We start from the raw sequence: 27618 nt of genomic DNA, 5'->3' as shown, positions 1-27618 counted from the left end.
TTCGCGCATGCATGTGCGTGCACGCTATTTTACATACCTTATCGTAGGTATCTTTATAACCTATTTAATAGCTTCAACCACGTTTTATTAATTTGACCCCTGCTTTTTAAGTTCTGCCACCTTCTGACAAATGCATTACTCTCCCCCGGCCTCTCTTTATTCGCCCGTAACTCAGGCAAAACTTTAAGCAAATGTCAGCAACTTTATTCACTTCTCCTCCACGTCACATGACTTTGACTCATCATCTTTCTCTCTGATGCAACAGTTAATCGATTGCATGGATTTAATCAAATATTTAAAAAACAATGAACAACTTTAATCAATAGTACATTTTCTTTATTTCTTTCATGTTATTATAGGCGACAACAACTTTCAAAAATAATCAAAATAGCACATCTACAGTACAAGCACACAGCATGTGAGCTTGCCGATCGGCACCTTTGCAAGACAAAGAAATGCAAAGCTTAATTTAGTAAATCATTTAAAAACATCGGTTCGATTTTACTTTTGCATCGATTATTTGATATAAAAACACACTTCTAAATTATTCAATTCATCTTGAAAGTCATTTTAATCACTAATTAGGAAATAAGCGAAATAGTTGCGACCCTACTTTGGCGAACAGCCACGTTAACGCCCAGGAATCAAACCTGGGTCTCCCGCATGGGAAGCCAACATCTTAACCACTAGCCTAAATTATATTACTTCTCGACCAGTCGACTAAGACCTTATGATATTCGGTCGACTAAAACTAGACTAAAACAAAAACATTTCAGATGACACAAATGTGGCTAAAACTAAACTACATAATTGTATTCAAAAGACTATGAGTAAAACTAAATAAAAATCTTCTGTCAGAATCAACACTGGTTAGGATGCAAAAACACACCCCTATAAGCTCCATAATTCCTGTGAGCCCAAGGACACTTGGGATATTATCGTCACTGTAGGGCAGAAACCTTGTATCTCCAAGTTTCAAATTTGGACGTTCTTTTTCGTAAAGTAAAGCCCTGCTTCATCGCGAAAGACTGCCGCACAAAACTAGTGAAAATAGTAATTTTCACAAGTTTAAATCGTTTGACAAACTCAAAACGGTTTTGGACATACTAGGTTTCCACCCGACAACGACGATACACACAATATACGGACACAATTTCATGGGGCAACGCACCATCTAGTCTCGTCATAAAACTTATACTCTCATCCTATTTGTGTCGTCGGAGCAATCTCTCCCTACGCGATCGCTTTTTGCGGTATTTATTAGCTGTACGTCATCGTCTTCCCTGTTTTGCCACAATTCACGGCACCGGCCTTTTCGCCGTGATCTACTGTACTTGTACTCGTGTTAAATTGGAAACGTGCTGCGGAAGTAATGCGTACAGTACGTGCGGCGGGCAGACGTGACTGGCATGCCAACAGCATGCACGCACATACAGTACGTACTGTGGCAGAATGAGTCGGGCTGTTTGAAGGCTGGGGTTGATGTCATATAGGCTTACTTTCATGCTCTGCATCAGGCAGGAGGACGGTATAGAGAGTATACGTCCATATCATTTAATCCAGGGGTCTTCAACGGGGGGATCTGGGACCACTAGGGGGTCCTCAGCAGGAGGGCTGCCAAATCTTTGTGTGATAAGGACTTACAAATTACAAAAAATGATTAGCTGATCTACAAGTTCACAGAGCGTCTGCGGCGCGTTCTTTTTGGAGGTTTGCCATACAGGGAAAAAAGAGCAGACTAAGTATACAGAGCCCAAAGGTCAAGGTCATGTATTGAGGGTTTACAGTACATAGTCTGAAAAAACACATTTAACATTGTCCCCATTTCATCTCTCTCTCAGCTAATATTGGCCTGAAAACCCTGCTTTATTATGTATTGACAGTGTCTGTTGTTCTGCACCGGGCGTGATGATTGTACATCAGTACACTTTATTCATATTTGTTTGAGGGTGACTTTACTGTGATGTTATTCCTCTGTTGTACTTGTTGTTGCCCTGTGTCTGTAAGTTCTATCGCTGTGCTGTCTCTGAGCTCGCGGGATCAATAGAGGGTATCTATCCAAGGCTGAAGCCCAAATTTATGCTCTGACGTGGGCCGGCCTCGCACACCGAAAATAGCACACCTACAAGCTCACGACACGTCGCGTCCCAACGCACTCTCACCCCAAGATGTCAAACGGGCGAGACAGTGTTGCTCATCGACATTGTGCCGTGAGCTTGTAGATCTGCTATTTCCGGCTTATGATGCCGTCGTGCCATGAAGCACAAAATGGGGGCTTCACTCCCCAGCACTGTAGGCTACGACTGCATTGCGGAGGAGGATTCCCCTGGAATCCCTTCAGTCTGAACCAGCACACATATCGATGCTGTCCGGCGGAAACCTTGTATCTCCATATCGTCACTGTCTGGCAGAAACCTTGTATCTCCAGGTTTCAGATTTGTACGATTTTTTGCCCTGCTTCACCACACAAGATTGTTGCATGAAACCAATGAAAATAGACGATCTACAAGCACGTGCGAGGCGTTGTGTGCTTGTAGATCGGCTATTTTCACTATTTTTTAATCATTTTTAAAATGACAAATACAAAACGAACGGTTTTGGACATAGAAGGTTTCCACCCGACAACGACGATATTTGAACTTTTTTTCTTACGTTTTCTTTGTGAATTCAAGGCCTACTTTGCCGCACAAGACAAGTGTCGCACAAAAGTATAGCAAAAACAGCCGATCTACAGGGCCACAACCAAAACGTGACACGACTTGGATTTGAAGTTTGGCTATTTTCTCTACGCTACACACATTTTGGAAGTGAAAGTGAAAATGGATGTGTGTGTGTGTGTGTGTGTGTGTGTGTGTGTTTGTGCGTGCGTGCGTGCGTGCGTGTGTGCGTGCGTGCGTGCGTGCGTGCGTGCGTGCGTGCGTGCGTGTGTGCGTGTGAGACTGTGTGAGTGAGTGAGTGAGTGTGTGCGTGTGTGCGTGCGTGCGCGTGTGTCAGTGTGAGTTTATGTATAATATTTGCTCTGTATTTATTTATTATTATTTATCGGGTAGATGCCAGGAAAATTAGCATTGAAATGATGGTGGTGACAGTCACTCTTCCATGGCAGACATCCAAAGAATTTATTCTCATAGACTTTGATGGGAGACAGTACAAAGAGAGAGCGAGACAGACAGACAGACAGACAGACAGACAGACAGACAGACAGACAGACAGACGGGCGGTGTGTGAGGGTGAAGAGAGTAAACACACTTTGGAGATTAGGTAGATGAGAAACAGCAGGGGAGAACATTTTGAAAAGAGATCAAGTAAAAATGTGAAAATAATAAGAGAGACAGAGAGAGAGAGAGAGAGAGAGAGAGAGAGAGAGAGAGAGAGAGAGAGAGAGAGAGGTAGTGAGAGACTCAAGAGGACAAAGTGCACCATAGCAATAGTTGAATTGTGAGTCACGGTTGATAAGAAATTCAACTGAAAAGCTGCAGAGGAAGGAAGGAGAAAGAGAGAACACAGAAAATAGGAGAGAGCAAGAGAAAGAGCGAGAGAGAGAGAGAGAGAGAGAGAAAGATGTCTATTGGAAAGAAATTGTCTCTAGACAAGCTATCTAGGTGTGTGCGTGCGTTCGTGCACAAAGTGTGGAAGGCATGAAAAGCATAAGAATAAAAGTTTAGAGGAGAAGACACCCGAAGAGAGCAAGGGCCGAGGGAGAGGAGGAAGACATCAGGACAGGAGCTTCTGAAGAGAAGTGACACAATGGAAAATAAGCAGGAGAAAGTCTGGGGGAGAAGGTTAAATAGTAATCCCACGCTGCCGGGAGGAAACCTTGTATGTCCAAAAGTGTTACTTCTCAGGAAATGGACTAACAAATAACCTGTGCTCCAGTGGATAACGTTTATTATTTTGTCACAAGCTCTTGTTAATACTTTTCATTGGCTCAACAGTTCAACAGTTATAGCTTACTCATGTCACACTGACTCAGACATAACCACAAACCCATATAACCACAAACAAACCCGATATGCCCATACTGTATATAGGCATACTGCAGGGGTCTTCAACGTTTTCAGGCCAAGGACCCCTTAGTTGAGAGAGAGATGAAGCAGGGACCCCCACAACCTGTTCATAGATTCCATATAGTTTCATTGTTTGACAGCACAATCATCAGTGTATTTTGGATTCATGTCAATTTGTGTTTTCAGATATTTAACCACTTGAACCGTCAATACTTAAAGGGGTATTTCGGTCAAAAACGACTTTCCTACCTTTCAAATGATGATTCGGGAAGCTTCTGGGTTGATCCAGGTGTTGTTTGACCCATAGCAGCATTTTGTTCCATTTTCGATTTTCTCCCCTGCACCCCAAGGCTCCAAAACGGCACCTTTTGGGTCGTTCCGTAATCCGGTTATTATTCTCGCTCAAAATTCACTTTTCTCGCTCGGTATCAGTCCCTCATACTGTTGTTAGCATATCCGAGCTACACCAGCTCCTGGTCTCCGCCATGTTTGTTTACTTCAAGCTCAACTCTCAACTCGCAGCCCAGGAGAGAACACTGGGAAATCCCGTTTTGTATCGCGTGACTCCCCGACGCGCGACGAACAATAAAACACAAAAATGCTCTTAGCCAAAGAAAAAAGATGTAACTATGTCGACAAAGTCTGCAGAGTGATGTATGGTGTAGCCTCTTGTCTGCCTCAACATGTAACAGGCTGTGGGGGAGGGAGGTGGAGCTGTGAGAGCAGCAGCAGCAGCAGCAGCAGCAGCTCGTGAACGCGCGTTTCCCAACGGGTTAGGGATTTCCCAGTGTTTCTCTCCTGGGCTCAGAGTTGAGAGTTGAGCTTGAAGTAAACAAACATGGCGGCGACCAGGAGCTGGTGTAGCTCGGATATGCTAACAACAGTATGAGGGACTGATACCGAGCGAGAAAAGTGAATTTTGAGCGAGAATAATAACCGGATTACGGAACGACCCAAAAGGTGCCGTTTTGGAGCCGTGGGGTGCAGGGGAGAAAATCGAAAATGGAACAAAATGCTGCTATGGGTCAAACAACACCTGGATCAACCCAGAAGCTTCCCGAATCATCATTTGAAAGGTAGGAAAGTCGTTTTTGACCGAAATACCCCTTTAATAACCTTGACCATTCACTCTGTACTTAGTCTGCTCTTTTTACCCAGCCTGGTTCCAGTCCATATACCGCCCACTCTCTGAGTCAGCTGAGTCTGAAATCAGGCTACTGTTTCCCCTCTACACCAAACCTCTGCTACCTCTGCTATATCGCAGTGCGAGGCCGAGGCGTTATGAGCTTGTAGATCTGCTATTATTGGCTACAGTTCTCCGCCGAGTCGTTCAGATAAGCGGTTATCCGGAGCCGCCAATCAGACCCATATGTCCATAGGCTATGGGCATATGGATTATCCAGTTGTCCAGAACTGCCGATCCAATCAATATGCTCATATATGGGCATGCCAAAATACAGGGTATAGCAGGGTATAGACCTTGCAGGCTGATGCAAAGGAAAATGTAATTTAGATGGCATGTTATGTAGACTTATGCATGCCAGATCATTTGTAAACCTGGCATACTATAGGATATAATAGTGTGTATAATTTCAATGCACAGATTATAGATTTTTGTTTTTAAATTGTTTAGACCAGGGGTCTTCAACAGGGGGTCCGGGACCCCTAGGAGGACCTCAAAGTTACTACAGGGGGTCCTCCAAATCTTTGAGCGATAGAACGTTTTTTTTCTCCTTTTTTATATTAACCACTTGAACCCTAGCGTCCATATTCGGAGAACTTTAGCCCAAAATAGAAGATCTACAAGCGCTGCGAGGCGTTGTAGATCAGCTATTTTCGGCAAAGAGCTTTGGAGTAGAAGGGAAAAAGAGAAGACTAATTACAGAGTGAAAGGTCAAGTTTATTAAAGGGCCACTTCACCTCTGGGACAACCCTATCTTATTTTATTGTTGTTTGGGACACGATCAACACAATCCTGAGTTATTTTTTGTGTTCAGTCTGTTTTTTGAGATATTTTAGTATTTCAGATGTACTGGTGATGCGTTTTGCATCATCAGTGATGCATTTTGCATCATATGATGCAAAACACATCACCAGTACATGCTGAAATACTAAAATATCAAAAAAAAAATGACTGAACACTCAGGATTGTGTTGATCTTGTCCCAAATAACAATGAAATAAGATAGGGTTGTCCCAGAGGTGGAGTGGCCCTTTAAGTATTGACGGTTCAAGTGGTTAAATATCTGAAAACACAAATTGACATGAATCCAAAATACACCAACAACGATTGTGCTGTCAAATAATGAAATGATGATGGAATCTATGACAAGGTTGTGGGGGTCCCTGCTTCATCTCTTTCTCAACTAAGGGGTCCTTGGCCTGAAAACGTTGAAGACCCCTGGTTTAGACTGATGTAGGGCTGTCCCCGACTAAAGATTTGTATAGTCAAATCTGATTGGCCGAATATTGCCTATAGTCGACTGCCAGTGTGAATATATATTCACAAAAAAAAAGAATAGATGCTAGTGAAAGTTACAAGTATGGTTTGTGCGATAGGAAATGTGAGCTTTCCATAATCACTGCAATACTTAATCATATTCCCTCATATTCAGGGACTTTTGGAGAGAAATGAGACTCCAGTCCAGTTTAGAGCACTGCAGAGTGGAGGTCTGTGCCACTGTGACCAGCTGTTACTCGTTGACGCATTGTTAATACATCAGAGATGGCAATTATGTGCCTGCCTGCACTGGCACTGACCTTTATTCTTAGATAGCATGCAAAGCCAAGTGGTTGGCCAATGGCCATCACAAGTGTGACCGTGTGTGATGTAGCTAGCCTAGGTTCAAAACAAGAAAGCATGTTTAAAAGTGTCCATTAGGTTAATAGTCACTGTCGGGCAGAAACCTTGTATCTCTAAGTTTCAAATTTGTACTTTTTTTTCGCAAAGCAAAGCCCTGCTTCATCATACAAGGCCGTCGCACAAAAGCAGTGAAAACAGCATATCTACAAGCACACAACCCCTCGCACCGCGAGGCGTTGTGTGCTTGTAGTTGGCTAATAAGTAAATTAATCTTGCCTCCTCAAACAACAAACACTGCAACTTTGTAAACTGCCCACAATTTGTCTGTCCAGCACAACAATGGGTAGGCCTACTCAGCGGCGCAGATCCAAGAAAAGCATAGGGGGGGACCACTGTGCGCGCGCGAAGCGCGTGCGCGTCCGTTCGTGTGCGCGCGCGCGCGAAGGGTTTTTTGCGTGCATACATCGGTTTTCGGGCGGTTTTCCCCCCTCATTTTCCTTCAGATACGGGCATTAACGGTTTTATGATGTATTATTTATTTACTTATCAAGTTATCACTACTGCAATAACCAACACAACCAAAGCTTACACGAAAACACACTTCATCAGAAACTTACCATTGTTGCTTGTTGTGGTCAACTTGGTCCTTCCGAAATGTACATACAGTAGTTCTAACTTCTAGTTCTGTAGCAACTTGGGACAGCCAGGTTGTGAGGTTGGTATCCATTTAATTCCAATAAACGTACAAGCGTCAAATGTCATTGTCCAGATCCAGAAAAGTAATTTAATTGAAACCAGTGAACCAGTCAGTGCTCTAGACTCTAGTCACAGACACAGCCATAACAAGTTGCCATATTATGACGTCATCACTCTGAGTCAACTGAAAGCTATTCTATGGCTAAAAAGGCAATCAATCCAGGAGCCTATATATATATATTGTTCCAGGGACCCCCAGAAACAAAGATTAGATTTTTGTCTATTCTGCATCTAGCTTAGCCACAGACCCGTTGGGAAACAAGTTTGGGTCGACTTTGTTTTAGGTTGACCTTTCATGTATTCTCTGAGACACTTCAACACAAACACTAAACAGTCCTCTCGTCATAACCAACGTTTCTTTCATGTTTCTATGGTTAACTTTTTACTTCAAGAACACCGACTATAGCAGCAATTTGGCATAGCGACCGTTCATCACTCAAAACACTGGCCACAATAAAATACAGTATCCTACTCAGAACTCAGAAGCATGACAGCCGAAAATCTGTAGACCGTAGACATGTTGCCAGATTTTGCGAGAGAAACAAGCAGCCAGCTATATGAAAACCACCCTGGAATATTGTGGTTTTCATATAGCTGGCTGCTTGTTTCTAAGAACTTGGCAACACAGACCAAACCATTTTGCAGGAAAACAGAGGGGTGTTCTCATATAATAGCATCTATAAATCATTCAAAAAGCATCGTAAATCGCTTCGATCGTGTTTAGTGCATGATTTCAGAATTTAGACCACTATAGGTCCCTGACTGGAGGGGACGGGGGGGACTTCTGGGAGTGACTGGGGGGGACGGAGTGATCTTGGAATGGGACGTGTCCACCCCGACCCCCGCGGCATTTTCGCCTATGGGCCTACTAACTAATCAATCCATAACTAAAACGCATTTAGTGAAAATGTAGCCTAATTGTCAAGAAACACGCAGCCTAAAATAAGTGTCTGATTAAGTGTCTGCTAAATGCCTAAATTGTAAATTATAACACCTCTGAAGGAAGTAAGGGAGAGGCCCAAGTTCTTTCCAATATGGCTGCTGTGCATATAGAGCATATTGGAGGGAAATAATGGAAGAAGAGGCGAACAGGAAAAGCGAAGGGCGGAGAACAGTGTGGCCATTGAAACCGAGTGCGTTGCCATGGTAATAGACGTTCCATTGGCCCTGTGTGGGCATATATGCATATAAATTGATATAAATGTGTTCCTCACATCGACCATGATATTATTATTATTATTAATAGAAGCCTAAATCATACAGTATATTTCAGGCTTATCGCCGCAAATGTCATTTCAATGATATTCATGAAGCTCATTCGGTGTCACGCCACATGGCATATCAGTGAATGACCCACTAAGGCATAGGAACTAGACATCATTTCTTAATATAATATTACCTTTCAGAGGATACAATCAAAGTTTTCCATAAGCTTTCACAGGGCTTCACAGAACAGAATTATCAGAATTATCGTTAATGAAAAGTAATGGAATCGTCACGCCACAGAACAGTATTTTACTGATTGCAAAACATTGCTGGTTATTGAGCCGAGTGAATACACAGAGGGACCTCTGGAAACCTTATTAAGCCATGTATTAAAAGCTGAAATTAAGCACTCAGCCGCGTGGTTCGCGTCAATTATTCAAGAAATCACAAGCTTCAGTTGAATAGACATAATTGTGCTCTGAGCGAATTTCCAGTTCCACATGTTTAGTAATGAAATAATCAGTGCACTTCTTACTTCTGAAATAAAGCATGGCGTATGAGCTCCTGGATCCAACACAGAACATTAGTTCCTATATTCTCTGGCCTATATGGAGACAAAAAGTCTCCTCAAATTATTGGCTTAGGAAGGTGACAAAAACTGAATTCAAGTCTCCATGGTGTGAGTAATCGATAGAAAGAAAAGTCATTTTGGGGGTGAACGATCACTTTTAAGTATAATGTGAATTAAATGACTCTTGATACATTATACACTCATAATAACAGTATTTGGAGACACTGGAGAGACGTTTAATTATGGACTACTATTGTAGTCGCAATAACTTTGAGAGCACTACCAGAGTCATTCAAACCATGTACTATTCATGCAGTGTAAAGAGATGATCCAATGTCTTTTTCAAGTTCAGGACAAAAGTACACACCTACAAGGACAGGACACCGCAGAAATGCGTGCAACAACATCCAAAAGTTACTCTCATGAAAAACCAACAATGAGTATATATGCATCCAAGACGAGTGACAGGGACACAGGAATCAAGCCAGGGAGTGATATAAACATTTAAGGCCTGGTGGTGGTGGATTCGGGAGCAACCTCGCGTATCATCACAGCCATGTTCAAGTCTGATGACAAGTCGGCTGATTATTCCAGTGCAGTGTTCGTGTACTTTCTAAAAAATAAGAGTGACACACCACCCAGTGCAAGCAACGGAAAGGAAGTTTCTTGCTGACACAGACCCGTGCCGCGGGAGATTAAATGTATCAAGACTGACAATGGTACAGAATTTATGGGTTTTTGCAACTCAGCAGAAACAGTATTAGACATGAGATCTCAGCGCCATACTTGCCACACCAGAATGGTACTGCCGAGCGAAATTGGAGAACCCTTTTTATTTGCATGGTGTACAGTAATAGAGTTGAGTTGTAGTTATGGACCTGTGCAGTGTGTTGTGAGGCTCACTACAGCTGCAGATGCTTTCACAAACACACAAAGCAGACACCGTACCAAAATGTTGACAAGAAGAGAGACTATAATAGGCACATAGAAATTGCACTCAAGGTGTGACAAATTTAATGGGGGGGAAATAGTCCAGCTGAAATTGGGCCCTTACACCAGGGGTGTTCAACGTTTTCAGGCCAGGGACCCCTTGGCTGAGAGAGAAATGAAGCAGGGACCCCCACAACCTTTTCATAGATTCCATATAGTTTAATCGTTTGACAGCACAATCATCAGTGTATTTTGGATTCATGTCAATTTGTGTTTTCAGATATTTAACCACTTGAACCGTCAATACTTAATACACCTGACCTTTCACTCTGTACTTAGTCTGCTCTTTTCCCCCTCTACACCAAATCTCTTTGCCAAAAATAGCCGATCTACAAGCTCACTGTGAGCTTGTAGATCTGCTATTTTTGGTTAAAGTTCTCCGAATAAGGACACTAGGGTTCACGTGGTTAATATAAAAAAGAAAAAAGTTTCTATCACTCAAAGATTTGGAGGACCCCCTGTAGTAACACTGAGGAACCCCTAGGTGTCCCGGACCCCCTGTTGAAGACCCATGCCCTACACTTCTTTGCTATTTTGTACTATTTTGAAAAACATGTTTAAATCGATGTAGATCGGTTAAAGGGGCACTCCACCACTTTTTAACCTATGTTCATATAATTGGTCCTCACTCAAAAATAACTTTTTTCTTTTTTTTTTTCTTTTTTTTTCTCAGAGGAGGGCTGTGGGCAGGTCAGAAACCCATAGTCTTGTGACATCATCGATTGTCAATCCAGCTTATAGAAACTGCAGGCTTTCTATTCCTGAAAAGTTGCAATTTTAAAGTGGAAGCCATTGTTCTCGCGATAATAAAAATCTAAATATTTTTTTCAAAAATATTGATAAAAATTTTTTGGGGGAAAATGATGATGTCACAAGACTATGGATTCTGAACTTCCCACAGCTCTCCTAGGAGACTTGGACTGAGTAGAAAAAAATTGTGATATTTTATCATGAACATTAGTGAGGACATATTATATGAAGACAGGTTGAAAAGTGGTGAACTACTCCTTTAAGTGTTTTACAATATTTTTCAAAATAGTTAAAAAAAGACAAAGAAGTTTAGTGATGTGATGTGTAAGCCACCGACGAAAATAGGGCCCATGGTCTACTATCCTAACAGCGGGAAACTGCAAGAGCACAGGTTGTCAAAATGTTCTGCAAGTCCAAAACCACTGCAGAGCTGCAGTCACAGACAGGCAGACAGACAGACATGACACCTGATGTCAACTGTCTCCTGTCAAGTCACCTGAATCTCAGGGAGTACACTGAAGGGTGTCACAGGTTCCACTAAAGAAGGCCTGGGGTGAACAACCACGTGCCAGACAGACAGACAGACAGACAGACAGACAGACAGACAGACAGACAGACAGACAGACAGGTGACACCAACCAGGAACCTAAGACCGGGGTTTTTGAGTGGTGGTAAACCGCTCCATAGAGTGGCTGTGTGTGTGTCTGTAGCCACTTTTCCTCAGCGTTTTGCCATAGCAATATGTGTGTGTGTGTGTGTGTGTGTGTGTTATTACATCACATTACATCACCAGTTACATCCTAGACCTATCTGTAGCCACTTTTCCTCAGCGTTTTGCCATAGCGATGTGTTTTCCTCAGCGTTTTGCCATAGCAATATGTGTGTGTGTGTGTAGCCATATTACATCACCAATTACATCCTAGACCTATATCCTAATCTTTTTCCTCAGCGTTTTGCCATAGCAATGTGTGTGTGTGTAGCCTGTATTACATCACCAATTACCAATTGAAGACGTTATGCAAGCACGACCAACGCTCACTTCACATTGGGTGTGATTTTTAAGTTAACAGGGGCTCCGGGACCCCTGGAGGGTCCTCAGAGATAGTGCCTGGGGGGCCGCCAAATCTTTGTCCGATAGGAACTTTATTTATTATTATTATTTCTTTTTTTACATTGACCACTTGAACCTTCACATCCCTATTCTGGGGGCAATATTAGTCGAAAATAGCTGATCTACAAGCTCACCGTGAGTTTTGAGCTTGTAGATCGGACATTTTTGGTGAAGAGCTTTGGTGTACAGGAGAAAAAAGAGCAGACCAAGTACAGAGCAAAAGATCAAGTGTACAAAGTATTGAGGGTGCAAGTGGTTAAATGTCAGACAGACAACACATTTAACATAAATGTAGTGGGGGGTCCCTGCTTCATCTCTCTCTCAGTTAAGGGGTCCGTGGCCTGAAAAAAAAAAACATTGAAGACCCCTGACCTAAGAGATACCCTCGTATAAAGGAATGTGTGTCTCACGAGTAGGGATGTGCGCGTGTAATCGGTTATCCGACTACACGGTTTGTAAACCACTATTCGTTTTGAAAATACAATTCGATTATTCTATTAACTCTTATACTGCTTTGGACGTTCCTGTTCGCCCCAATTTTTTCTAGTGAGGACGGCCAATACGGCCGTTCGTTCGTTTGATGTTTTTTATGGATTATGATAAAAGACGTCCTTGCGCAACTTTTGAATGTATAATTGGTCGTCGGGGTCTTTTGAGGACAGCCGGAAACCGTTCATAAAAAAAAAAAGTAAACAGACTGTCCTGGCTCCGCCTGCCCAGAGCGACTCTGCGCCTACCTAGCTGCTAGCCTTGAGGGACTATATTGTTTTATGCATCGGGCTAGTAGAGAAAGAGAGAGAGAAACGTTGGTAAAAGCGATCATTTTGTCGGAAATCAGTTGTTTTATAGTATTAGTAGTATAGTAATTGTAGTAGGTAGTAGTATTTAGCAGTACTAGAATATTGAGATGTATTAGGCCAAGTACTAGGCCCTGCTCAGTATCAATCCGCCGAAGCAAAGCGACCATCCCCCACCACCCCACGGCCGAGGTCCACGGAAGGAAAGTTTCGACAACAAACTTTGTTAGAATTAGGATTACAAACCTACCCGCGTTGGTGACCCAGGACCAGGCAGCGCCCACCACGAATGGTGGTGGTGGTCGTGATGATGATGATGATGAAGAAGAAGAGAAAAAGATTCCTGTAGTGTAGCCGTTGGCTTTGAAGAGAAACATTCCATTTCTTGGTGCCGTTGGTCGCGAAGAACCGGGTCAAAAAGTGCATCAAGAGCCTCCTGATATCCCGATATGGACTCGGAGACCCCCGCCATAGAGGCAGAGACTCGCCGTTCGTTCCTGAGAGTGAGACCCCCGCGCTGGATGGATCGGCACGGCACAGTGGATACACATCTCGGGCGCAGTAGAGACCGCCGCCACCCATTCAACAGCCAGACGTACAGAGGCAGAGACTCGCCGTTCGTTCCTGAGAGTGAGACCCCCGCGCTGGATGGATCGGCACGGCACAGTGGATACACATCTCGGGCGCAGTAGAGACCACCGCCACCCATTCAACAGCCAGACGTACAGAGGCAGAGACTCACTGGACGATGGCCATGATTCTACTGTCCAGAGTGGTAAGACTTAGACTTAAATCCAGTGCATCTGCATGTATGTATAGTATACTCTATGTGAATCGCTTCAGGCTTTCCACTGCATCCGTGAGGAAGCTTGGTTTGATTGACAAGCCTAAAGTCTGGTCTGGTCAGACGTGATCTCTATTGCGAATACACCAGTGGGATCCGGTCTAGAGCCCGCCTACTGCATCCGGTTATTTACACGCACACATAGACTACATGCAAGAAACGTTTCCGTATCCGGACCGGATCAGCAACTTGATCCAAGCATAGAGTTAGGATCCAAGTGCATATGCGTTTGTTTTTGCTACACAGGACACACGTGGATTTCCTATTACGCGCGTGCACGTACCGCATGTAGTGTACGGTGCACGGCACAGGTTAGCATTTAGCCAGCTACTATGATTATTTGATGGGATTTTAGGATTTAGTGGCTTAGTTTGTGTGTGCGTGCGTACGATGCGTGAGAGAGAGAGAGAGAGAGAGAGGTTTCTTTTTACGTGTGGTGCACGTGCGGTGCACGCGCGTGCACGTACGGTGTGCGTTGCACGCGCGTGATCGTACTGTGCACACCCGCACACCCGTAGCCTTTCAATTCAATTCAATTCAAAGGAGCTTTATTGGCATGAGAAAATATAGTTTACATTGCCAAAGCAAGTGTTATAAATAAAAACAGTTGAAAATGGGGAAGATAGCCTATATACAGTTGGAGGAAGTACAGCTTTGTGTAAACAGAGCTATGTTGCATTGTGACATTTTATATATACATACAGGATATAAAGGGCATTTCACTGTGACAGTAAATGCATGGTAACTATTTACTATATCTGCATTTTATGTATTACATTATGAACTTATTGTAAGTCACTCATATTTGCTAATGTCAAAATTGTAAATTGATTTGTTTACATATAAACTATTTGATATTTTCCTGGCTATGATTTTAGATGATGAGTCGGATGGACTGGAGAGGTGCCGGGGACTCCTTGTGTTCTTAGGTCTATACCGTTTGGAGGTAATAGAGGTAAGGAGAAAACAAAAACTGATGCATTTTGTATAATTCTATAGCATTTTAGAGTAGATACAGCTATCTGTTTGTTCAATGCTTTTATCATTTACATCATAATGTCATGGACCTGTCTGAGACATGCTGGGTGTGTAAATAATTGATTTCATTTTGTGCACATCATGTTTACTAGTTTATATTTTACTACTGTGATTTCAGAAGAGTCAAGTGCGGCACAGCCTACTTCTTCATTGCCACATCGTGGTCGTCCAAGGACAAGGATAGGTAAAGAACAAAAACCTTTTTTCTGTAAAACAGACTTAGACATCAAAGGGGGCTTGAGCCCATGCCCTTTATCCATCTGTAAAAAGTGCCCTCTCCAGACCATGAATTCTGTTTTTACATAATTACTAGTATATACTGTATAGAATGTTAGAGAGGCAGGGGCTGAAATGTCTAAAACAGCCTTTTGATGAAAATAGTAGGCCCCCAACCTCCACGCATTCTGCTGTGACGCGTTGTGAGCTTGGAGGTGTACTATTTTTCATGTATTTTATTGTGACCGCTAGGTTTCAGTCGTTTCAGTCGTAGTCTTTTATTCAAAAGACTACGACTGAAACAAAATCAAAATTTGCTGTCAAAAACAACACTGCTTACTCGTAGTAATTATGTATTTGTATAATTTACAGATCGACCATGGGCTCGTGTAGGGGTAGGGGTGCAGAGTTCAGCAGACCCGGGGGAGCCCTTCCGGAGGAGCCTGGCTGGAGTGAAACAGAATGGAGCCCCACTGCAGTCCCTGGACCTGCTGCACTTTGTAGGCGCCCTTTGAATAAAAGTGTACCTATCAATGGAAATATCTTGGTTTGGTTTGTACAGTTCACGGAATTTGGAGACAAGATAATCTAGAACTGGGCGTATTTTGAACATCCTGTCACCACTCTTTGCATCTGGACCTGTGTTATCTAACAGTTCCAGGTAGTCCACTGGATCTTGGGACTTGAGAGCACCAGCATGATAGCATTAGAAGCGGGTGTGAAATATGGGATAAAATCTTATATTCTCTGTGATTCAGGTACAGGTTACTGTTTCAATATGAAACCCTACTGTGGAGAATCTGTTTCCCTGCTTGAGACGGTTGAATTCCTCCTTGATGGGCTAGCAGGTTATGGATATCGATTATTTATGGATAATTGTATCACACACACACACACACACACACACGCACACACACCCACCCACGCACGCACGCACACACACCCGCACGCACGCACGCACACATATACACTCTGTAGACATGTAGTGGTTGAGGCCTGTGTAAGTGCAGGTAGGCCACAACCTTTTTCCATTTGCAGTATTACAATTGAGTTCTAGTGTCTAAAATGTTGTTTTATATTTTATTTTCATTTTCATCAATCATTTGTACTGTACTTCAACCTAAAAAGAACCCTGAAAGCAGAAGCAGGATTCAGGCTGAATCTCATGTCACTGTGTCAATGTTCTGCACTGCTCCTTACTACTGCTCTTACTTCTCTTACACACTAAAAGTGTGTAAAAAGCACTTGTTTTTATTTTTTTGAATTTGTTTGTAAACAACCACTGAGCATAGGTGTGATGTTACTGTGTGATGTTACTGCCAACACTAAAGGATAAAGAGAGATTTCTGCCTGAAAATGTCTCCTTCACAAAAATGCATTTTTCTCAGCTTTATGTTCTCAAAGAGCTGTTTTTTAGGCCATATTCAGCAGCTTCTAGCTAATGAATAGAACATGATAAAAGCACGAAATCTTTTTCTGTTGCAAAGTAGACATTCTATTCTTCGTTGCCATATAATTGTTGTCTTTATAGTCAAAGCCAATTTTCTCCAGTAGGCCTTCAAAGATGAGCGACAATTCTCAAATTTAGCTGGCAGTGGATGGAGCTTTTTGTTAAATTCTGTGGCAGTAAAAGAGTTAAATATATTTTTAATTATTGAGATATTAACTTTATTAAACATTTAAATTCTGCGCCCATATTACTGTCTTGTCTTAATAAAATGTTACTTTTTAACAAGCAAATTAAGCATTCCCTTGGTTGATTTGCGGAGCATGACTATCTGTGTCACAGTCTGACTGTTGCGCGCTGTGGTCAGAGTGGTCGCGCTGACCTGCAGTGAGTGTGCATGGCAATGCACGCAGCCACACACCAAGCAGGCTGTCCGCTGCGCGAGTAAATTAATGGCAATTAAGCGACGTGTATCTTAAAGATACTGGATGTGAATCACTCGTTACCTCGAGTAGGATAGCCTGCACGCTGCATCTGTGATCCGGTCCATGAATTAATCCATATTTTGGGGTGAGAACAAGCCAAGGAGAATGCTTAATCATACATAGGCTGAGAATGGAATACCATTATGTAGCTAACTTTGCAGAGAACAGAGCTGTTGCTCAGTTAGTATAGCGACTCCAGTCAGAGCTGTTGTAGCGACCAAGCTGAGACTGATGCGCTAATTATTGATCTGACCTAGATTCACGCAATGACGTAATTGATTAATTTGAGCAATATTTCAATATTATATAACATTTTAAAAGGCTTTTATATACTCTTGATACTTTTTCAAACGAGGTTTGCCCTAATAGATCGAAGTGCTCAGTTTTGGCTATTTTCTGTGTGAAATTACAATAAAAAAAAAAACAAAATAAATTTTCGAATAGTCGAATATTCGTTTTCAAAATTGTCGTGTACACGTCAGTGAAATTAGTCGCTAGGAACATCCCTACTCACGAGAAAAGTGACATCCACAAAATATGGCAAACAAACAGGTTGATATAAAGTATAATTTTCAACTGTGAACAAGAGGAAGGTGAGATTGGTATCATGGAAATAGCCTCACGTAGCCAGGCTTACTCATCTGCGAAGAGAAAAGCCTGGTTACGACCATAGGCTGAAACGGCATGAAACGGTGCTACTTCCACTGGGAGAATTTCACCGGAAGACTGCAACGCATGTGGCACTTCCACCACTTCCGGTGTCTGCAGGTTCATGCCATTTACGTCGCCTATTGTGGCCAGGGTATCATGGAAACATTATATGGTCTCCTGTGCGAATTCATCCTCTGCAAGGTTATCATTAACCAGCACACTCACGTTGAATTAACTGATCAACCAACGAATGCCAAAATAGACTATAAAGCAATTGATTCACGTGATATCGTCAAACATTAAGTGTCAATCAATCAGAACCTAACTTTATAATAATCCTATAATTGCGACCGTCAGGTCGCAGTTACTATCTAAACCTCCACCGGCTGTCCGTCTGTCTGTCTGTCTGTCCATCTCGTCACGCCACACGTTTGCACTACTCATATCTCCGCCACCGTTGCCCCTATCCATGCCAAACTTTGCACACACACTCCTTGGCTCCCAAACCTCAACCTCTACCCCTCATTTCTCACATGGCCCTCTTGTAGCGCCACCATGAGGCCGATTCTTGCAAAACACATTTTTGGACACTGCTCCTACAAATTTTGCTCTAAAATCACGCAAAACGGTAAACAGTATGTCTACACTCATGTCATCAACATGGATTTGTCCCTTTTAGCGCCACCATCAGGGCGATTTTTTCAAACACATTTTTGGACACTGCTTCTACAGATTTTGCCCTAAAATCACGCAAAACGGTACACAGTATCTCTACAGTCATGTCATCAACATGCATCTGTCCCATCTAGCGCCACCATCAGGCCGATTTTTGCAAAACACATTTTTTGGACACTGCTCCTACAGATCTTGCCCTAAAATCCCGCCAATCGGTACACAGGATCTAAGTCATGTCATCAACATGGATCTGTCCCATTTCCCATATTCCCTCCTGATTGGCTACCATTGCCTTCTAAAGTTTGTTTATGCGACCTGGCGGTCGCTTATCTCCCGATTTAGGGAGTCTTACTGGTACTTATAGATGTTTTACACTGAAATTACCCATGGGCTTAGATGTATAATTCATCCCTCAGTATGTTTTGTTTACGTAATTACGTTTAAATAAGGCAATTAATAAGTTAAAAAATATGCTTTGCTTCTTTTTAATGAACTCACACGCATAACAGAAACACTATATTGTGTAAACAACTTAAGAGGCTGGGGCTGTGGAGCGATTCACAAGGCGACTGAATGGCTAATACGCTGCACTACAGCTCTTCCTGCACCCCCCACTGTGGGTGTAACATGCAGGGGCATCACAAGGGGGGGGGGGGGGGGGGGAGTGTGACTGAGTTACTAGGTCCCAAGGTGGAGGGGCCTTAATTATTTTATGCTTTAACTATTGAGTTCCAGGGGGTCCCTGGAACTCAATATTTTGAGATTGGGGTCCTTTTGACATGAAAACGTTTGAGCACCACAGACATAGAAACATAGCTTTTTCAAAAATAGCATCTACAAGCTCGCAGCTCAATAGTTAACGCACAAAATAATGCATAATAATGCATTCCCAGTCTAAATGGGTTAAACCCCCTCCGCCCTATATGAAGAACATTCATGGGGGGCCCGCAGTGAATCCTTGTACCCGGGGCCCAGAATTTGGTGCGACACCCCTGGGTGTGACAGAGTGTGGACACCGGAGTAGAGCCAGGAAAGGTGCAAAGAGAATTATTCTAAAAGCTCGACTTGTCTGTCGCCTTTGAATTATGGGTAATTAGACACTGTTGTGCGAGAGCCCAGTCTGAATGTGTAGCGAACCCCACCCACACACACACACACAGAAACGTACGCTCTCTTTCTCCACCTCCCTGCAGTGATGCTTGGGTGTCGGGGAGAGTCTGAATGTGTAGCGAACCCCACCCACCCACACACCCACCCGCACAAACGTAGGCTCTCTTTCTCCACCTCCCTGCAGTGATGCTTGGGTGTCGGGGAGAGGAGAGAGGTTTTTTCTGGGTCAGTGGATGCACGCAAAGGCATCACTCCTTAGTGCTCACCAGACGTTTTCTCTCATCATCTCTTACCCTTTGGTCTCTCTCGCTCTCTCTCTCTCTCTCTCTCTCTCTCACACGCACACTTTAATGCGATATGTGTGTGGGTGTGTGCGTGAGTGTGCGAACCGATCACGAGAGACTTGGAGAGGAAGTTCGAGGGGAAGTTTGAAGGGGGTTTGAAAGGGCGTTTGCCTCTTGACTTTTTCCAAGTGCTGAGGAGTAAACAACGATCATACGCCGGCAGAGCTGAGAGCCGTCGTACAGTTCTCTAATGACTGCTACTCCATGGGCCTGCCAATGAGGAGGGGGGAAGCACGGACAGAGGAATGCAAGAGAGAGAGAGAGAATGCAAGGAGAATGCAAATGGTGTGATGATGTAAAGAAATTGAACGTTGTTGTCGGGTGGAAACCCTGCATGTCCAAAACCGTTCGTTTGGGAAAATAGCCGATCTACAAGAACACGACGCCTCTCATCGCGAGGCGTCGTGTGCTTATAGATCTGCTGTTTTCACAAGTTTTGTGCGAGCGACACTTTTGTACAATGAAATAGGGCTTTAAGTTACGAAAAAACATACACTTTTGAAACTTGGATATGAGGTTTCTGCCCGACAGTGACGAAATGCTACAGTAATGATGTAAAGAAATTGAACACGAGTAAACAAGATTAAATCCAATAGGGGGTTGCATGGGGGCAGGTTGTAAATGTATATGATATAGAGCCATGTGCACCGAACGATGTGTTTTAAAAATCGGTGCATGTGTTTGCTTATGTGCATCGTGTGTGTGTGTGCATCGTGTGTGCATCGTGTGTGTGTGTGTGTGTGTGTGTGTGTGTGTGTGTGTGTGTGTGTGTGTGTGTGTGTGTGTGTGTGTGTGTGTGTGTGTACGGTTTAAGTGATGGTATACGGTATACAGTATACATACTGTATACTGTCCTAATAAAATCCGGTTCATCTCCACATGCATAGCTACTGTGTGTGTGTGTGTGTGTGTGTGTGTGTGTGTGTGTGTGTGTGTGTGTGTGTGTGTGTGTGTGTGTGTGTGTGTGTGTGTGTGTGTGTGTGTGTGTGTGTGTGTGTGTGTGTGTGTGTTTAATTTGGTGTCAGTCTATTTATCTTTTCCCTCACCCGGAGTACAACGGTGTAGTTTTCCACCCTAAGGACATTCATATGCATTCTAGCTACAACTCTCCCCTTTCTCATGAATATGGACAACATCACTGTTCTGCCTGAAAGGAGGTGTACTGTGGAGAGAGGGAGGGAGAGAGCGAGAGAGCAAGAGAGAGAGAGAGAGAGAGAGAGAGAGAGAGAGATGATGCTTGGCACTGCAAGAGGTGTTGACATTGTTGAGTAATTAGCATTTAAATGCACGCTCTCTCACACACACACACACACACACACACACACACACACACACACACACACACACACACACACACACACACACACACACACACACACACACACACACACACACACACACACAAGTGTACTGATGAATGCAATACTGCCAGTTGGTTCAGGCGCTCCGCTCCAACTATAATCTAATCAATATATTCTGGGCTCCAAAACTAATCTTTTGATAGGCTCCATGTACTGCTGAAACGCGGCGCTGGCTGGCTGGCCAGATCACAGATGAAGATACTGTTGTAGAGTGCATTACACTTGGAAGTCACGTGTGTGCCGCACGCACACACACACGCACATGCGCGCACACACGCACACACGCACACACACACACACACACACACACACACACAGTCAAGGGAAGGCATATGTCCTCGGCCATGATACAACAAGTATGTCATGTCACCCAGCACTCCATGGGCACAACAAAGATAAAGCCAATGGACTACAACCACCCTAAGGACTACAAACCATTGAGAGTCCAGAGTAGAACTCTAGACCTACTGCACATGTAAACCCATTTTAAATCTGAGCCTTTTTTGTATATTATTTAAATATTTTTGAGAAAAAATTTAAAAGACTTCATGTAGATATAACATGTACTGTATATAACGACGCAATGTGACGCACTGTTTACATAATCCTGTACCCCCTCCAACTGTATTATACATTCCCCATTTTCAACAGTTTTTATAATTTTTCGTCCACGATGTATACTAAATATACAGTTACAATACAGTGGTATTGTCTTTGAACGCACTCACGTAGAACACTGTGGGGCAATTTGAAATTTGAGAACCTTTTGAGATGCATCAAAAACGTGAGATCAATCACTTCAAACGCGAGATGATCATAATACATGGGTGCTTTGAACTGTGGCTGGTAATCTGCCCTGACAGGCCTTTGAACACACTTCACTCCATACGTCGTCACAGTTCGCCGAGCCCCAATTTAGACTTTATAGCACAAATAACTAATTTTTCAACTAGAAAATAAGGCATCACACCACCAAACCCGTTGTTTTTCGGCGAGCGACGAGGCCGTACGACGGAGTCTAAATTTACGAGCACTCGACCCGAGAGCTGTCGGGAGCTGCTGTCTAAAAATGTCAGCGTTGTGACAGGCAAGGCGAAATAAGTCTTCAAAGACAAGGAGGATGACACGGGCGTCAGCATCTCCTTCTGCTTCTCAAACAATGTCACGGCGTTCCTGATGCTGGTGTAGCAACAGCACATGTTGACATTTCAATTTCCCTATCGCGCGTCAAAAAAATTGTTAAGAACCCCCTGAACACTCTGGTATGGATGTTACAGCCAGTTACTCTGGATGATTACACCTCGTCTCATGGCTGACTGTGTGGCTGTGCACAAACTAGGGTTGGTTGGTTGATTGACAGCTTACTCATGCAGGGCCTCCATCACCGCTTTACTACCCCTTATGCCTAAACTTTTTTGGTATTTTTTTCTTTTTGTTCTACTATTTTGAAAAACATTTATAAATGGTGGAAATCTGTAGATCGGCTATTTTTTTTTTTATACAATTTTTATTGGATATACTTTACGTAATGTTATGTAATCCTTTTTTTTCCCCTTTTAAAAAAAAAACACATTGCACGCGACGAGCAATCGCCACTCAGCAGAACAGAACATGGCAACAACATAACATACAATAACAACTTAAAAGCAAGAGCAAAACAAGACAAACCAAAACAAAACAAAACAAAGCAAAGATCGGCTATTTGAACAATTAAAAAAAAATAATAATAATAATGCTGCATACAGGGCATAGCAAAAAAAAATACAAAAGATACCATTCAATTTTCCCATAGAGATATTGGCAAGTAAAAGTTTGAGAACTACTGATTTACAGGTCTATTCAACAAAGTAATCAATAGGATAATTGCTAAGAAACGAATCGATAGTTGCCATGGCCCTACTTGGGAGATTACAAAAGGACACGGGGGCTGCATGCAGCGGGCCAAAATCCCATAAACTCTGTCGCTCCTATAAAAGCCACACTTTCACACTACTCACTTCCCATTTAATCAAAGTCTAGACAGGGAGATTACTCACAGTTTACTGCTCTTTCTTCTTCATCAGAAAGGTGCCATCGATTCAACAAAAGCGCCTAATTCGCTCCCCCCGGACGGGATGGGAAGTCAACTCTAATTCAGTTTAGCCAGTCCCAGTCATCGTGATCTGCCAAGCAAACCTGTTATAACGGTGTAAAATAACTAAGTATTTACTTAAAGGGGAAGACCACCCATTTTCAATATTGAACTATGTCATTAATATACCTTAGAAGAGTTGTGTGGAAATAAAAAAAAAAGGTTCCCCCTCTTCTGTGTTGCCTAGAACTGGAGGATTGATTTTGGGGTTTGTATTGCAAATCACAACTTGATGACATCACACATTGTACTTTACAATACAAACCCCCAAATCAATCCTCCAGTTCTAGGCAACACAGAAGAGGGGGAACCTTTTTTTTATTTCCACACAACTCCTCTAAGGTATATTAATGACATAGTTCAATATTGAAAATGGGTGGTCTTCCCCTTTAAGTACTGTACTCAAGTACAATTTTGAGGTATTTGTACTTGACTTGAGTATTTCCAATTTTCAGTGCTTTTACTTCTACTCCACTACATCTCGGATTCAAATATTGTACTTTTACTCCACTGCGATTATTTGAAACTTTATTTACTAGTTACTTTTCAGATATAACTGATTATATTATAAAACATACATTAATCCACTTTAGTCCTATTTTATACCTATAGGCTATTTGAAAATAGCTCACAACGTGTCCGTTGTGAGTTTGTAGATCTGCTATTAAACTTTTTGTACTTTTACTTTTGGTACTTTAAGTACTTATTGCTGCCAGTCATTTTATACTTTTACTCAAGCACATTTTTAATTCCGTACTTCTACTTGTAACAGAGTATTTCTATATTACAGTATTGATACTTTTACTTAAGTAAAACAATAGTGGTGGAGTACTTTTTCCACCACTGTGTATAACGGGCGAGTTTGGGATGACGCGCTGCCAGCCAGCGAAACTCGATGTCATCCTGGCCGATAAGACTGCAATAACGACCATCAAATTAATTCCGGGGGTCCTACGCAGCTCGCCTCCTCTGCCCCCCCCCCCCCCCCCCCCCCTCCTCTGGTGGCTCTTTAGCACCTTGTAAAATGCAAATAATCATAATTGCATAGCCCAGTATGGTATATAGCGGCACGGAAATATATGCCACTGCTTCTAATTTGCATTATTTCCGTGCAGAACTCCATTCATGCGAGGCAAATCTTGCCTCTCGAGTGGAATTATATGCTCTGTAACAGCTGTGACCGATATATCTGCCGTATGCATGTGACGGCGCGGTGTTCGTACAATATAATCTGGATGTACAAGGGGAGCTTTGCATTCCATCAGCGTGTGTGTCTGGCCTATAGTCATTTCAGGTGTGTGTGTGTGTGTGTGTGTGTGTGTGTGTGTGTGTGTGTGTGTGTGTGTGTGTGTGTGTGTGTGTGTGTGTGTGTGTGAGAGAGAGAGAGAGAGAGATGGAGTTGAGCAGGGGTCTTCAACAGGGGGGTACGGGACCCCTAGGGGGTCCTCAGAGTTACTACATTTGGGGCCGCCAAATCTTTGTTTGATAGGATAACTCGTCCTTATAGTCCCTATGCTGAGGAGAACTTTAGCCCAAAATAGCAGATCTACAAAATCTTATGTTATCTTAGAGGGCGCAGCCAGCCATGGCTTCGGCGTCACTCTAGTCCAGGGGTTTTTAAAGTGGGTGACGGGGCACCCTGGGGTGCCGCGAGATAATTTTGATAATATTTGGAATTAATTTGGACACTTGATAAAACATTTTAAACTTGAAGTACAAAGTTATTTTCAGTCAGTTCTAACCAAAATGGCTATCATCTCAACATTTTCCTCGCAACATAATCACTAAAATATCGTCACTGTCGGGCAGAAGCCTTGTATCTCCAAGTTTCAAATGTGTACGTCTTTTGGTAAAGCAAAGCCCTGCTTCATCATACAAGACTGTCGCACAAAACTAGTTTAGTACATTTTATAGATGATAAATACAAAACGAACGGTTTTGGACATACAAGGTTTCCACCCGACAACGACGATATGCTCAAAAAGGTAGATAACTTCACAATCAAAGTGGGTGACAAGGTCATAACACGAAAAAACCAAATCTCTTACTTAGGATGTATCCTTGAAGCTAATCTTTCCAGCGAAAAGATGACTTCTAAAGTAATTAAAAAAATCAACCAACGAACTCGTTTCCTACAGAGGATCGCCCCAATGGTCAACTTCAACACACTGAAGACCATAGCTGGTGCAATAATCCAGCCCCTCTTTGACTACGGAGTCCACGTATGGTATCGTGACGCCCCACAAGCCCTAAAAACTAAACTCCAAACAGCCCAAAATAAACTAATTAGGGTCCTGCTTAACCTTCCCTATCAGACTCACCTCACCACTACTCACCAGTTAAGAGTGGGGTGGCTCAGAGTAGATGACAGAGTACAGCAACTTGCAATGGGCCTGGTGTACAAGATACACTACACCACTATGATACCCAAGTACCTGTCAAAATACTTTATAAACGTTAAGGATGTCCATAATTACAACACCAGAGGCAGTGCCACAGATCACGTTCAACCCAGAGTCAACTCAAAGAAAGGGTCAAACTGGTTCTTCTGCTATACCACAAAAATGTGGAATGCCTTACCGAAGGCCATAAAGGAGTGTGGATCACTAGCATCCTTTAAAATTGCCCTGAAAAACCACTTACAGGCAGCAGCCGTTCGCAACTAGTAAAAACCTAGCCCAACCCTACCCTCCCTTGCCCCTTCCTTGTATATACTTACTGTTTGTTTAGACTTACTGTTTTCTTTTTTTTCTTCTTTTCTTTACATATCTACTGCATAGTACTGTGTTCTATTTGTCTGTCATTCAATGTTATATGAGATACTTTAATGGTTTCCTGTTGAAATAAGCTTAGTCTTTTCATGGATCTCCTTTTAGTAGACCTTGTACCAGTGAACTGTACCGTCATGAAACTGTACATTTTCCTATGCAAACTTCTAATAAAGCCTTCAATCAATCAATCAAAAGCTATAAATATAAGGTGCTGGGAGTGAAAATTATAATGTAGGGGTGCCTCGTATTAAAAAAAAATATTCATGGGGTGCCCTGAGATAAAAAAGTTTGGGAACCCCTGCTCTAGTCTGTTACTAAGCTGAACGTAGGAGTTTAGTTACAAAGATGTTCGCCAGAAATGGATCACAAATGTAGCCTGGCTGATAGGGAGTGGTACAGGACACAGAAATATCCCTGGGGTTTTTTATTCCCACAGGGTTCCCACACATTTTTACCAATTAATTTCCAAAACTTTTCCAGAATATTTAACCCAATTTCCAGGACTATATAACAATAATTCAGCTCAATAACAGGTCGCTTACTCCTATGCGCAATGCACAAAGACAGGTAGTGTATGCCAGTGGTTCTCAACCTTTTCAGGCCATGACCCCCGAAATAATCATGTTTTAACTGGGGACCCCCCACCCTGACGAGCACTAAGAGTTGAGGAATTCTGTATAACACTGTTCTATTGTGAAAATAGCAGATCTACATGCTCACAACGCCTCGCGTTGCGAGGCGTTGTGAGCATGTAGATCGGCTATTTTCACAATTTCAGAGGTATTAACACAATCAATAACCAAAGACAATGCATAGCTATTTTTTCCAGGACCTTCCAGGACCCTTGATAAATTCCAAAACTTTTCCAGTACTGGAAAAATATTTTTCTAATTTCAAAATATTTCCAGGAATTTCATGACCGTGGGAACCCTGTTCCCAGTAAGTTGGTGTTCTGTAACTTTGTTACTGTATTTTCTTTTCTTTTGAAATGTAAAAGCCAGAAACAAGAACTACAATGCCACAGTTTGGCTGGTATGGCATGAAAGCCAGGAAATAAAGTGAAATAAAACAAGAATAAAATTAAAATCAAAATGGAAGGCACATATACAGTATCTAGTACAAAAATACGGTAGTGGCTCTTTCTATAGAAACAAACAAAATAAAGGAAAATACCACAATCAAATGAGATATTCCCATGAAGCAATAAAGCAAAAGTAAATGACATTAATAAATGTGAGTTGTCTAAAACTCACCATGAACAGTATGTTGGGATGGCCAGCTCACACACTGAACACACACCGGTCCTGTATAAACGTCACTCCTTTTCCACTGAGAATAACATTAACAATAACATTGTCAATAAAACATCTGCAAGAGCATAAACATTTCCTTACTTTACAGTAATATTTGAAATAGAAATACAATCACGGATAAACAGTACAGAGAAATGAGGGCAGATAAGCTCAACCAAGTTGAAAGAACTACTACTAGTAGTTCACAGCTTTCACCTCTTGTTTACAATTAGCCCTAGAATGTCTCCAATATTCGGTCGATT

The sequence above is a fragment of the Nannobrachium achirus genome, assembly GCF_963921795.1.
Source record: "Nannobrachium achirus genome assembly, chromosome: 23".
NCBI classification, from domain to species: domain Eukaryota; kingdom Metazoa; phylum Chordata; class Actinopteri; order Myctophiformes; family Myctophidae; genus Nannobrachium; species Nannobrachium achirus.
Note: the sequence above shows the minus strand (reverse complement) of the source record.